The following is a 10,031-nucleotide window of genomic DNA, read 5'->3' as shown; positions in this document are numbered from 1 at the left end:
TCCCATATGCAACCTACAGTAATGTGATTTATTACAGCTCAATCATTTTATCTACGTCTGTAAACATTTTTGAAAACATCAACCTGCCACTTGTCATAACAGATACGGCCTAATAAGTTGAGGTAGAGCAGCCAGACATTGATTTGCAGTTCTAATAAACAGCTAAATGTTGGTGCAAAAGCTATTACTGCTCAGTGGGCTGAAAGCTGCAAATACAAGCATCTAATATTAGAAATTCATTTGGAGAATTGGATTTTTTTTTTTTTTACAAGGGGGGGTTGAAGGGTTATGTATGTAATGAAAATGTTCACGTCCTGAGACACGCTTTTTATCACTCTTATTCAGACAGAGATGTTTTAAACACCTCTTAATCTGAAGTATCATGAAATATGAGAATTTATGAATTAATTAAACACAATATTATTGTGCGACTAATTCTGCTTGTTAAATAATTGGTAGTTCTTCACAGTAGCTAACAGTAGTAGCTAGCTAGCTAACAGCGTGTCCCTGCCTCCTTTTTTACTTGCAGTAACTAGCTAGCTTATTATGTTCAAATGTATAAATTGTAAGTGACATTGTTATAAATAAAGATTCATATAAAAAAAAATAACTAGCTAACTAGCTCTGTTTTAAAAGCTTGCTAGCTTGGAAGTTGCTAGCTAATGCGTGGCTACAACTGAAATATGCTGAAATATAACACATTACGTACCATGTGCATACTTCCTCGCTCCTAAGTGGGCAGGTCCAAGGCTAGCAGCTACATTTAGCAACCAAAGATGAGTAAATCTTGTCCTTATTAGCCTAATCAATGAACACGTTAGCAAGAGTTGCTAACATGTAGCTGTGCTTTAACCACAGCAGAGAGTTAAGCTACAAACGGCTACATTGTGATCTTAGTTGTGTTGTTTATAGGAAGTTATCATGGTGTGGTGCTAAACCTTGCTATCAGCATGACACTTTTTGAATTTGTCAGGCAGAGTTTTTAGCAAGTTGATGCTGCATTTGACTAAAAGCATTCATTTTTAATTAGAAGCTGCATTTTATTTTAAAGAATGAAAAAAAAAATACCGTGTTTAATGTTATTTTATGCTGCACCAAATTATGTAGCTACAAAGAAAAAGGATCTCTGTGGAAAAAAACAGCTATTATTGCTGGTATCCTGCTGAGACTGATAGCCTACTATTTCTGTGCTTTGTATGTCCACCTGTTTACCAATGCATGAGCGATCCTTGATAATACACGAGTTGCTGTCAAAAACAGCAATTAGTAAAAGCTGCATTTCAGAAAGAGGTTAAACTTGCCATTCATCTTCATGATTGCTCTCAGCTGAAACCGTTCTGGTCCTCAGAAAGTCGGCTTTATTTCCAGGTATCTGCCTTCACATTTCAGAAAGTGCTCTCTCCTCCTTTTGCCTGGGAAAAAAAAAGCAAATAATATAATCATATCGAGGCATGACAGCACTTCAAACCGACAGACAAGACTGAAAAGGCATCAATAATATTGCAATGCAAGGAAGGGCTGGGCAGGGTGGGGGGGCAGAAAAGCTTCTTAAACTTTTGCATAAAATTGCAAATGACTGGGTCTCATCGGGACGGGTCGGTCATACCAGGTAAAAGCTCCCCGTGTGGCTGTGACACCGTCATCTCTGTCCATTCTACTGTGGATAGACCTGCCACTCAGCGCGCCTGCCACCCGTCAATCACTCATTCCACCAACACATTAATGACCCTCATTATGTGGTGCGGCCATATGGCTCTATGTGTGTGTGTGTGTGTTTGCCGATACGCCATGGCGTCTGCTCCGCCGTCCTGAAAGCAGATTGCTCTGGAGATGAGGCCAAGCTCTTGGTCACCCCCCCCCCCCCCTGAAATCTCACTGCTGTGGGTTGACGCTGACAGAGGAAATATGGCCGCAAAGCCGGGGGGGTGGGGGGTGTGGGGTCTCTGTAATGGACTCTGTGCATCTGCTTCAAAATGTCATCCCAGATGTCCCCTTCTGTCCGGCACGAGCAGGAGGATGAGCAGCGTGTGGGAGCTGACTGGGAGCGTAGCGGAGGGTGGGAGTCAGTGAACGCCTCACCCCTTCCATATCTAAAGTGTCCATCTTTGTGACGGTCCTGGAAAATGATTTACGTGGGTCCTTCCATCAATGACTGAACCCGCTGCGGATCAGGATTACACAGAACTGAGCTGTCACGGCTACGAGATGGAAAACTGACATTAATTTAGAGATGGTCGACAAAATGGAGACCTCAATCTTTTTGGGTAGATATGCAATTATCAACTGGCAACTCATCTTCATGGAAAAATGCCATGAAGCAAAGCAAACTGCTGGACGTCCCCATGGTAACCTTTATTAGAAGTTGGAATAATATTTGTGTTCTTGCATTCTTGGATTAGATGAAGAGATTAATACCAATCTGGTGTTTCTATGATGAATGCTGGAGGGTGATTAACAGGAAGCAGATGGAGAACAGCTAGACTATAACCAAAGTTCAAACAACTTGTCTACCAAGCTCAGTCATTATCTCGCTTGTGGTTTTTTTCAGGATGTCACGCACTACATCTACTCGACAGAACTGAGGAAGTGACAGTGACAGACAGTCTTTATGCTAAGCTCCGCTAATTGTCTCTCAAATCCAGCGCCACAAATCAGCCTTAAATCTATAATTTACATTAAAAGAAGGATTCTCCATCCATCTTGTAATACTACTTTGTACCACAAACTGGACTGTTGAGTGCAGCATCTGGTCTATCATCAGTCCAACACAAGAGGAATGGCCAGAGAGCCGTTTGGGTACGTAGCAAATGTATGACTTTAAGTGCAACAATGGCCAAAGCTGTTGGAGAAGCAACCATTGGAGGGAATTAACCCGAGAGCCGCTTCCTTTCCGGACTGTTCTTAGCCGGATTCTGGAATGCCATTGGGCTGGAGGTCTAATCCACCCTGGAAGCTGAGAATTCAGAGCTAATCCAGCAGATCATTCTGCAGGTTGGATGTTGGATGACTTCTAGTCAGTGTCTGGACTGCTGCCAGGCTAAGCTCCATTCATATTCCAAATCTCTGACTTTCTGGATTAACTGGGATTTTAGCCGAACTACGGCGCTACCAACATGAAGATGGCCTTCTCTCTATAGCACTTCAGAAACCTATAGGCAAAGTCACAGATGGTTTGTCCATTGTTATGTACAGTCTGTGAGTCTAAGACAAGCTCCCTGCAGCACTCAGGTTGGTCTGAACCATCCACCCACCCACCCACCCATCCATCCATCCATTCATTTTCTAAACCCATATTGTCCTGTTCTACAGGGTCACTAGGGAGTCTGTCAGTGGGCGAAAGGGGGTTTACACCCTGGAAAGGGCGAAAACAGAGAGACAAATATTCTTCTATTCGAGTTCTTGCTAATCTAATCTTCCGAACCACCACACCACCACCACCACCACCAAAGAGAATAATAGTCGGGCTAATAGAAACAAATGATACCTGTAAGCCTGTCATTAAAGCCATATACCAGCTGTCTCCATACTTTCTTTTAATTCAGTGAACACATTTCCCATTTGAAATTCTGACTATTCTGATGAAAACACATGCGTCTGAACTGCAGGCGAAATGAAGAGAAAATGATTTCCCTGTAATGTTTGGCTTTTCCTTTGTAATCATTACGGAAACATCTCTTCTATGTAGTGAGGCAGGCTTTGGGCCCATTGTGGCCTGACATAATGACATCTATTGCTAAAGTCTTCTCTGAAGGAGCTCTTTGCGCTTTGCCATACCTATTTTTTTTATCCTCTAATGACCCTCATTTGTCTCCCTTTTTCATCTAATGCTGTTTTCTCTGTGTGATTTCTGCAAACTGTTTTCACTGAAAAGCTTCCTTTAACAGCATATTCTGACGGAGGTTATTTCAAATCTTATTACTGAGAGCAAATTGTTGGCTGGTTGAGCTGTTCCATTAGACTTTCTATGCATAATTATCTAAAAAATACACTCCAACAGATTTTTATTATAGAAAATAAAAATAATATTTTCCATAGATTGATTTACAGTAGTTGCATCAGTTTACCGTCTAATGAGGAGTCAGGCCCGCCATTACTGCTCACCTCATGATGCCACCAGCATGTTTATTTTTAGACCTCCTTCCTCTTCCTCTTCCTCCTCATCTCAACTGTCTAACGTCTGTGTATTCCAAGTGATGCGGGATGCCAAGTGGGCCGGAGCTTGGTAAATCAAAGCCCGCTGGAAAAACACAAACAACCAGCTGTAAAGGCTGCGACCGAACAAAACGCACACACACGCTTGTGAAGCCTCTGTTCCCTTCTGAGCCTGAGAGAGACGCAACGCACGGCTTCAGGTGATCCGTTTGACAAGTAAAGTAGTTTGATTAACTGTCTAAACAGAGAGGTTACGATAATAACACGCACGGGTTGCAAACACTCTTAAAATGTGGTTTGTGTTGATAACGAATTACCAGGCTTAGAAAGGCAATTATTGGTGATAATTTAAGAAAAGCAATTAGTTTCTGTCGCTGCTTATTTCGTCTATTTTCATCAAGAAGAATGTCTGTTTACTTCTTCTTCTTGTCCCACAAGACACAGACTGCAGTCTCTGTTTTGACACTGTGAGAAAGCATGAAAGAAGACAACGTCAAGCTCACGATCAGGTGGCAGAGCCGGCATTTACGGGTTTGTGCTTCAGATATTGTTGCATAAGGATTCATCAGCTCCTAGAAAGCTCAAAAACAAACATCACTTAATTTCCTTTTTTTTTTTTACCTAGGCATGTGCTTCTATAAATAAATCAGTCACTCAAGCGTGAGGCGTCAAGAACAAAAAACGTGGAGCTTGTCACTCCAGCTGATGCTGGGATTTGAGGCAGGAAGGTTGAAGTTGCTTACTCAAGCCCAGCGACGTATTTGCTTAGGCCTCTTGTCTCCTCGCAGGCTTCAGATGCAGTAAGACAACTCAGGGGAAGGGGTAAAGAAAGAAGACGTGCTGAATCCAGAACGTCCACACTTGGCCAGACTTGCTGACTTGCGGGCTTTGTGGAGGGGTTAGGGCAGGTCTTTGCCAAGATTCATCGAGTCTGCAGAGGCTTTCATGCGAATATTTGGTGTGGGCTCAGAGAGGACTTCCACAGAGTTTTCAGGCCTGTAGCCTGAGATTTCTCACAGTTCACTGCTCTGCTGATATGATCATGAAAGACATCAGGTGATAAAGGCTTGTTCTTGTCTTTGGAATAAGGCCTGGAACAAGGTCTTCAAATCCTACTGATAATAGAGGTGCACTAATAACGAAAAGGCCAACTTTGGGATAATTAAACCTGGGTCTTATCATGCAGTTTTGTCTGACAGGGTTAGAGAATGGTTTGGACTTGGATTGTTATTATAGGTGCATCATAGAAAGGAACCAAGGGACCAGTAGGGCTGGGAGTAACTTCAGACACCAGACCACTTGATCTACAGTGGACCAATCCTTACAAATCAGTCCTCCTCACATACATAGGAAAATAGAAAATGAGTCCTCATTTTAGCTGCTCTGTGTTAAAGTCTAGGTGCAATAATCCCTTGACCTCTCGATCATGATTGTGTGTGATTACCGAGTAGCCTTGCAAACCCGTAATCACACCGATGGGATCAGTCTGCATGTTTGAACATTTGAATTCTGCGACAGAACAACAGCAGCACAGGAAGCCCGCGGAGCGCCGAGCTGCAAGCCGAAATGTGCTCTTTGACTAAAGCTGTTAAGCCCCTGCTGATCGATCGGCCTGGCCTTTTACCGGCTCCACACACACACACACACATGGCCTAAACAAGGGTGAACACACACATGAAGGCTGCAGCCACAACAATAACTGAATCTGTACTTACATCGACACATAAGAGACACTGTTGGACTTCTTCTTCCACAATATTTAGAAAATCTTGCCACATAGAGGATATATAATTTAGAGGCACTCACTGTTTCATAAATACAAAGCACAGGGTGATGTTTCCTGTTTGTTTCCGATCAATTTTTGTAAGAATATCAGTGCTAGCTTCTCTCACTTTTCTCCTTTCTCATAATAAATGAAGGATTATTTGTCCAGCTGCTGCAGCATTTTGAAGGTCAGCCATTTTGCACGTCCTCCCCAGCTTTTCCTGATGCAGCGAAGTACTGTATAGTGATGGTAAACATATGTATCTCCTTCTTTTTTAGCCGACTGCGCTTATCTGTGAGGGTGCAGCGTGCTGATACTGTTAGTTTCCAAGCTGTGGCACCCCCATTCAGATCTGGCTTTGAAAACAGTGGCCCTCAGTCTCGCCTGCTTTGTATTCTGAAGGCGGTAAGGTCAAGCCGCATTTGATTTAAGGGGGTAGGGGGAGAAAAAATATTTTTTTTTAAAATCCAGTCCAAGTAAACAATGCTATTTGCACCCAGGTGTTTTAGTCACCTATGTTACTTTCACCCATCTGATTTTGTCAAAAATTTGTAACCACATGTCTTGATCAAAAAAATGATATTGTCTTAGTGTCCTAGTCAACAATGGTATTTACACCCATGCAACTTTGTCAACACTAGTCAGGAATGCTATTTGCACCCAGGTGTGTTAGTCAATGCATTCTATTCTAAAACTTAGGAGACAATCCATCACCTTCTTTGAGAGAAATTTGGGCTGGTTGTTGCCACAAGCCTCAGCAAAAGGCTGAAGGAATGCAGAGGTGGTACTTCAAGTGAGCCACTTCATCAACATAAAGACCCGGGTGAATCATCCTGTGCTCAGTCAAGCATCGCTGATCAGTATGCACCTGCAGGCAGATGTGTGTGTGTGGTGCAGTAAGAGCTTCTTTCCTAGAATAACAGTTCAATTTAAACTCAAAATAAACACAGACCACAACCCTAACTAATATTTACACGCTCCCACAGTCAGTTACAGTTTGATAGCAACAGATTCAAGCATCTGCTCGTGCTCCCAGAACAAGACTGGGTGTAGCTGATGGGTCATAAAACCCTGTCAAAGTGAATAATGAGCTGGTCTCTTAGGCTGAGTCTGTGCCAGACCAGGTAGGTGACGTGCTGAGGGCAAAGCATGCTGGGAGCTGCGTGGTTCCGCCGACAGACTGAGCAGCACTTTGTCATCTGCTGTAGCCAGTGTGTGTGCGCACACTGAAGGGCTTGAGCTGTCAGCGAATCAGGGGAAGCCGAAACCCTTCACGATGTCAGATAAACACTGGGAGTGGAGTCGCGTTCCCGGCTACAAAACAGATTGGAAAGTGCTGCTAGGCTTTAGGTGGAGAGAGAGAAGAGACACAGAAGGGCATGAGAGACTCAGGGTGGTGAACTCTCCTTTAGTTTTCTTTCCCCACCTCTTTCCTTTCCTCCAGCAACCTTGTTGGGAAACAGAGCTCTTCACCAGCCCATTAGACAGTGAGGTTTTGAAGTGGCAGTGAGAGCCTGCTCGTTATTTCGCCTCTATTGTCAACGAGAACACTGGTGCCTTCTCGAGCGAGTGCATCACTTCCCAGACAAGGTTACACACAAAGTCACGACCACTGTTGAGATTTCAAGGCACCTCTTTAAAGACAGGACAATAAAACAGACCCGATGAGACGACAGGGGAGGAAAAACAAGGTCTGTCATCCCAGAACACGGTTCATTCTCAAAACAGGACATAAACAACACATGATGGGGCACTGCTGATGTGTTCCAGCCTGCACCTGAACGCATCGATAACAGTCCAACATGCATTTCTAGGGTCCAAAGCCAAAGCCTCTAACCTGTCTGGACGACAGACTGCACAGACTCTTTCTAGCAAATGAATTAATTATGAGTGTATGTGAGTGCTGCTGCCCAGCCCTGCCTGATGCTAACAACCAACTATAACAGCAGCCTGCTTTATGTTTGCATTAGTAAGAAGAAGAAAGTGAAAAGAATAAACTGAATATGAACACTGAGCATGTAATGCTAGGCTAGAAATGCACCTGAATGATGTTTGCTGTGTGTTAGTTGTTATAAAAACTGTACATAAAATGAATGAGTAATGTACTTTGCTTGATTGTTTGTCCTTAAGGTGTCTGAGCATGATTAGTTTCCATCACTGATATAACACTGTAATAATCCAATCAACCTCCCTCCATCTGAAAAAAAAGACAATTGCAATTTGTTTAAGCAAACCAAAGTCCAAAGGAGACAAGGAAGTATTTCAGCACTGATTGCAAAGGTGACTTAAAGAAAATTAAATTATTAAAGTGGCCATAATCAGCCAGCGCCCCAGACAGTTCGTGTGAACCCCACCCATCACTTTTAATAAATGGTACAAGCAGTACTTGTCGACCTGGATGGTTAAGAAAAGAATGGCTGGAAGGCACTGACAAATGTCTGACTTTACAGCGGGCGCTGCAGCAGTCATCGCTGCAGGAGATCCTGAATGAACACCAATCAAAGGAGAATTGAGGCCCTCGCAGACATCTCGAACCCTCATCACAGCCCAGCAGGGAGCCCCAGAGAGGTACGGGGCTGCTGCAACTTAAATAGTCTTGGACTTAAAAGTGCAACAATACTTGGTCTTCTTAGCTTTTTTCTTTTTTTTTTTTTAGACCTTCCTACTTGTTAAAGATCAGACGTTCGATTAAACAAAACCCTGTCACAGAATGCGTCATCACACCCCCCTGGACCTGAACACCAGGGTCGCTCAGCCACAAATATAGAAGACAGAACAAAGCTCAGAACTGGCTCAAAATAGCCAAAAGCAGTGCTGCATACAAATTACTGAATACCCAGTCAGTGTGAGCTCTGCTGCGTCTGCGACATGTCAGCTCGGAGATTAAAGAAACGAGCTTAACTTAATAAAAGCAGAAACATCAGTGACTAACACTCAGATATAAGAGGCAGCATGAAAAAAAAGAATATGGGGAAATAATTTAGACACTGTAAGACTATAAACTAACTTTAACTTGAAAAACAAAATGTCAGAAAGAAGACAGACGAGATGGTATTTTCATCCTGTCCAACGATGCAGCGCGCATGATGGAAGGCTTGCATAAAAATGCCGACAAAGGCAATTAAGTGGAGAAGCTTTTCAAAAGGTGGCACGAGCAAACTTGCTATTTGCACCAGAGTCACACACGTGGCTTCATTGTGAGAGGAATTCACAACAACAAGAAAAAACACCGCAGAGTTAATGCTGCCCTTACAGTGTCTAACTGCCTCTATGCTCCACTGATTCATTCATACAGTGCCTCTCACACACATACACCTGAATACACTCCTGCTGCCATGAAGTTCAGATACCTCGAATAAATTTGAAACACATGCTGCTTGCACCCAGGTTTCTCTTATTTGTAGCCAGTAATATTAGCCACCAATCTTTAGTGCTATTTGAACCCAGAAGCCCAATCAACAATGCTATTCACACTCACATGAAGTACCTAATAATAATGTTTGTGAGACGTATCAGTCACCAGGGCTATTTGCATCTTTGTTAACAATGATATTTGTATAATGTGTCATAAACAATGCTGTTTGTCCTACTCAAAAACGCTTCTTTGCATTTGTTTGTACCCAGTGAAGCCGAAGGTATTAGCACCCAGGTGTCTCTGTTAACAGTGCTATTTACACCTATACAACCGATTCAACCCTCATGATGACACTAATTGGTCCAGGTGAACAATGACAATGTTGAACACACCCTAAAACATAAAGGAAACTTTATCCAAAAAAAGCAAGTAAAACAAAATATGAAATTAACCCTTTCAACCCCACAGCCTATTTTTTAAGGCATCAGCTTGAAAATGGCATGCCCAAAATGAATAGAGTATATCTCAACAACCACAAGGTGTATTTGAATACTTTTGGTGTCATAATAAAGCGAACACCTGGGAGATTTGCTCAGATGTGTAAGTATTAGTTTGTATGCCTCTGGCTCTTTGTAAATTAAGATGGCACACAGCAATAATGAAATTTTGTTTTCTCGTCTGTTGAAAATTCACACTTTACAATGAATATCTTCTTGAAATGATGCAGTTGACGCACCCAAGTTATATCAAGCTGTAGCT

Source organism: Parambassis ranga, chromosome 18 (genome assembly GCF_900634625.1).
Source record: "Parambassis ranga chromosome 18, fParRan2.1, whole genome shotgun sequence".
NCBI classification, from domain to species: domain Eukaryota; kingdom Metazoa; phylum Chordata; class Actinopteri; family Ambassidae; genus Parambassis; species Parambassis ranga.
This window is presented reverse-complemented; position numbering follows the sequence as displayed.